Source organism: Anneissia japonica, unplaced genomic scaffold (assembly GCF_011630105.1).
Source record: "Anneissia japonica isolate Jap-2015-1 unplaced genomic scaffold, ASM1163010v1 scaffold285026_len86630_cov121, whole genome shotgun sequence".
Taxonomy (NCBI): Eukaryota; Metazoa; Echinodermata; class Crinoidea; order Comatulida; family Comatulidae; genus Anneissia; species Anneissia japonica.
This window is the reverse complement of record NW_022713792.1, coordinates 49,916-55,457: the sequence shown is the minus strand read 5'-3', so window position 1 is coordinate 55,457 and position 5,542 is coordinate 49,916. Positions and strand designations below refer to the sequence as shown.

Genomic DNA, 5,542 nt, shown 5'->3' with positions numbered 1-5,542 from the left:
GTTATTTTATTCGTGTCTGTTGCATATATTTCAGTTTTAGTTCAGCCAAAGCTTGTTAAATATGGTACTACCAATAACCTTTTATGCAAACTCCAAAATAGTGTTAAACATGTTCATTATTATTATTTGATTATAAAACAGTTAATTAATATATTACTATAGTGTAACTATAACACAATGCTGAATTACTAACATTTCCTCCTTTTATGATTCCTAAAGTTTTTATGAGGCTCTGATAACTGTTAATACTCCAAGGTATATATCAAGGCTCCCCAGTCATATTAGGTAAACATCAGATTTAAATGTTAAATAATACTCAATTACATAAATAGTATTCAAATCAGAGTAGATCTACAGTAACATAACATATTACTTCCTTTGCATCAGTGAAGTACCTGTAAAAGCAAACACAATACCTTGAAGTGCTGAACTCTGGTGATTCTTCATGTTTTTAAATGGGAACAATAGCTTCCTAATCTTAATCCATGTTGGAACATTATACTTAGAGTAATCGATACAATACTAGTGACTGTTTATTCAGTGTTCGATATACTTACAGTGCATCAACACAATGGGTGATCACGTCAGTGTTATTATTCAGCCCTTTCAGACGGCGTGTCCATTGTCAAGGCCTAGTGGTATAAAAAAAAACAAAAAATTACAAATATGCTTGAAATTCACATGCCCAAATTAATTCAGCAAGATACAACTAAAAACAAATATATAAAAAAAATAATGCAAAACATGATTAAACATGATTCAGGTCTTTACCTAAATATTAAAAAGCTTGAATGGTCAACATTTAAAAAAAGTCTGCATATTAAAATAATATGCTAATTGTGAGAGTTTTTTGGTTTTAAAGCAACTTCAAGGAATCAACTTTCTGGGGAATAACCAGACCCAGAGGACACCTAGTTGGAGAGAACAAGAGGCCGGGATAGGCTGCGAATAATAGGTAATATTAATAAGAGAAAAAAAAAATAATATCCTAGGCCAAGTTATGACAATGATGTGCTAGAGTCAGAAAGAGGACCCTATCCCACCAAATTTGTAATGTTCATAATTCACTGATAGCTGTGCAGTGGTGCTTTTAGGCCCAATAATTCTGTTGGAGAACTGGGGGTGGGGGGATAGTTTCAATAAACTTTTATATATTTACTTGTTTATTATACCACTGCAACATTTCTTTTCACATACTAACATGTTTTCCCAGGTCAATAATACTAACAAGAAGTCATGTTATTAATACTAATTTATCTTCAGTGCGCTAGTAAACATTCAGTTGACACTGATGTATTGAGAATTTGCCAAGATTGAAACCTCCGGTCATCTGGGGAATTTTGTAGCTTGGAAATTGCTCTACTTTCTTAAAATCTACCATCCCAAAGGCCTCACCTTCATCCATGCTGTAGTTCCCTGTCACTAACAATCACATTGTATTGCAACATGCAATTTCTAATTCAAAGTGTTTAAACATAAAATTTTATGTGGATATTATATTAAATTATATTTTTATAAATAAAATTCAAAACAGTAGGCTTACTACAGAAAGTACAAAGTAAAGCTGAAGTTAGTTTTTTTTATGGACTCTTTAACTACTTATTTAGGAATGTTAATATGAGATTTTCACCAGCAATATAATTAATAATTGTTTTTAGAATTATGTATTAAAAAATATATATTTCATCGGCAGCACTGTAGCCAAAGGGTCCACAAACAATTGTCCCTCCCCTCCCCTTTTACCCTCATTCTGTTTACTGGATCTCAGATTATTATTGTGGTGAAAAATAAGCAGGGTGATTGCGAAAAAAAGAAAAGAACGCTTATTTGATTACAGACCATTATCCAGTTATTATATTTTGGTTTGTCCGTAGATGATGGTAGTCCTTATACTGTAGTTATCAAAAATGATGAACTTGTTGTAAATTATAAGGTCAATCACAAATCTACTGAACATCCTATTTGTAATATACCAGGAGGTAAGTCCTCTGCTCTAGTTTAATTAATCTTCATAAATCAACACTCTTCATTCAAAATTTCAGCAATCTGTCATGCCTGCCTATCTTTCACATCCTGCCTCACAACCATACAGTCGGCCTAATGGATTTGTTCCAGTAGGGGGTCACTTTGAGCCCAATCACACTTTACCTCAGCTCAAGATCATTTAATCGACCTAGTTTTATCGGCTCAGGTCCCAGCAATGCAAGACATGGGCTGACTCATCTCCATATCTGAACATAAACCAAAAATGGGTTGCCAAGGTTGCCTTGATAGCGGGCAATTTTGACATCTCATATCATAACATTTCACACAAAAATCCCAACGCAAAGGAGGACGTTCACAGTGCAACCATGAGCAGATTTAAAAAACTAACTGTGAAATCAAGTTTTTAGTCATCTGTAGTTAAGGCATGTAATTGAGCTCTTGGATGAGGATACTAATTATACTGTTTACAGAGGCATCAGAAATGTGATGGGATTGCAGACATTCCAACTCCTAAAATTTCAGAAGGAGGATATGTGGGTCTAGAAAATGCCGAACACTATGTTCAAAAGCAGAGCACTATTGAAAAGTTGGTGGTACATTTCGACCACCACTCTATTCAGTATTAACCTTACTAATCCAATCACAAAATTATATATTACTTTACCTCAGAAATCACATGTATTTTTTTGCTGGCATGGACAGATATGGGGCGTCAGCCTGGCCATAGGTACAATTTGACTAAATGTCTCACACACGACATGCTGGAATTGTGCCTGAAACGTACTGAACATTGATATGGACACCAGAGAGTCATAGTGTATCAGTGTGTGCAGTAAATTTATCTTGTTTTTACATCTTTTATCATTTAAAAAATTGTCAAAAAGTGGGATATTTCAGGGGTTGGGCAAGACAGCAGGGGGAACAACTTACAAAAGCAATCCCTTAAAAAATTTCAATAGCTGGAATCCATGGCATTGTTACTCACAGCTGCTTTACTCTACAACAGACATCATTTGTTGAATGCAATTCATGTACTTTTTAGGTAAGTTTGAAAACTTGGTGAGGTACGGTATTGTCAAAGTTAATCCAGTGCTATTAAGAACATTTCTCCTGAGGATCACACTGTTACACTGTACCAGATACTGTAGGTAATAACCGCTATTACCTACAACATTACTTTAAGAATGACAGTCCTGTACCTTACAGTCATGATGCAAGGTCATTGCCATGGTGGGTATTATCAGAGCTTTTGTTTTAATACTTGGAGGAAATATAATATTACTGGAGAAGAGAATTTCAAATCTGATTATTTCCTTTAAAAGATTAATGATTCATCATGTATTGACACAGCCTACTGTACTCAGACACGATGTGGGAAACAAAACATAGTCATTTGACTGCAATATACAGTATTTCATTTTAATTCTCATTTTCTATTAAATTCCTTAAGCACGATTATGGTTGAAGATAAGGGAGGAACAGATGATTATAGCATTCTATCTGCAAACCAGCTGAGTGAAAACGGTAAAAAAAAGGTGGGTTTTTACAAGCACAAAAGGTTTGCTTGTGGACAGTGTTAAATTACAAATTTGGCTCTCCTTCTAGTAGTACTAGCCTTATTGTGATGCTAACAATCTAGGTAGGTAGGAGGTTGACTTGATGAATTGAATATTTTGTTTGTCAATAGGCCCTCATAAAAATTATGCCAGTTTTGAGTTCCAGGAAGGTCAATATATGGGATATCGACTAGAATTAAACAGAGATGAACTTTATATATCATATAAAAGGGAAACACATGACAGTTAAAGACAGTGGCTTCAGATCGGGAGACGGATATGGCTGAAGTCTAGGCATAGGCTGCAGTCCTAGCCTATAGTTCAGGCCTACCACTACAATAATTATGAATATTACTGTTAATAATCTTTTCACACCAAAATTCCATTATCACTCATATACTTTGAAGTCTTCATTGGTTGCCAATAAATAATAGTAATAGTGTAGCAATAATAGTGTATTGTATTCAAGGTTCTCCTGTTTTGTTTTTAAATCCATCCATCATCTGTCACTATCATGCCTTTCTGAATTAATTAAGTTTCGTTCTGCGACATGTTATCGTTCACTCCGGTCAAAAGTCCGAACAACCAATTATTGATTTCCGTGAGAACACAGTTCTTAGCTCAGTCGGCTAAACTGGTGGTAGCCACTGTGTGTGCGCTGAACCATGGAGATCTCTACGTCCGCAGTTTAATTCTCATTACTTCTCTCCCTGTGTTTCAGCTGCAGGGCTAAAATACAAGTTTAGCATACCATCTTTCGTGCAATATGGCCCATGTGCATGTTAAAGAACGCAGTACACTCTTCGTAAAAGAGTAGGGATTGTCTCAGTCTATTGCCCAATTAACCACCAGAAGGGTCCCACTGGAAACAAGTCTTCGAACCTGGTGGGTGGGTTATCCTTGTTGTGATTCACTCCTCAATACTCTTCTTATCTTATCCTGCCAATTGAATTTAGGCCTATGTGATTTTTATGGTCGCTGCACCTAATTTGTGGAACTTGTTGCCTTCGCTCATTCGTACTTCAGTTACCATTTTTTAGAGACTGGCCTGTTTTTGTTGTTTCTTATTAATTGTACAATAATGTATTTTTTTTTAATTTCCATGCCAGCAAGTTTTTTTTTTACTTTAATTTGGATAGGAGCACCTGAGATGGCCGAGACTCAAGAGATGCTTAAATCAATCTGGTTAGCGATGAAGGCGTATTCCCATCATATCATACTGCAGTATTCGTGCTTGTCTTGGTACTTTCATCTTTATTTTTATTTTTTTAAATTCTTTTACATTTCCAAACATCTCTAGCCTAGGCATCTCTAGCCTAGGCTTAGCTAGTTTACTCAGCTGTCCCAAGGCAAAACAACATAACTGAGATAATATTTTGAGATAATATTTGGGAGTATATTAAACACTTCTGAATTACCTATAAAAATTTCAGGTCTCAACAATGAGTAGTTTCGGAGATAGCACCATCTATCTTTAAGCATAAAATTTAAAATTTAGTGATTTTCCGTGGTAAAACAACGTAACTGCCAGATTATGTGTCAAAACAACATCTACGATGAAGATACGTTGTTTTGCTTCGGAATGGAAATAAAAAATTATTTGAGCTGACGGAGTCTGGCATAGCAAAATCAACTAGTTAATATTTTTATATCAATATAAAGCTTAACAACGAAGTATGCACAAGTTGGAAAATACATGATAAATTCAAAAAGTAAGTCGTACTTGCGGCGGTCCTGCATCTGACATGTTTCTGAAGTAAAACAACGTATCTGTAAATATCGTTAATAACTTTGCAATAACCCAAAGGTTGTAATTAAAATTTTACATATAATTATAATGTCTATAGATATAATAGTCATGCAAAATTATAGAAGGGTACAACAATTTATTTCAAACATAAAAACTTTAACTCGAAAATGTTATTCTCGAAAAGTGAAAATTTCAAGTTACGTTGTTGCTTTGCCATGGAACAGCCATACTGGCTAGGTCTAGGCCTTGA

General features: G+C 34.9%; 1 long non-coding RNA gene across 1 annotated transcript in view; it reads right to left on the bottom strand.

Moving 5' to 3' along the window:
• Positions 1-238: 238 nt before the first annotated feature.
• Positions 239-5,542, bottom strand: part of LOC117108749 — a 10,369-nt gene continuing 5,065 nt past the window's right edge. Inside the window, exons 2-3 of the long non-coding RNA XR_004445412.1 lie at positions 558-632; positions 239-395 (exon numbers count right to left, since the gene is read on the bottom strand). This is a non-coding gene — a long non-coding RNA (uncharacterized LOC117108749). The remainder of the gene's footprint in view (positions 396-557; positions 633-5,542) is intronic.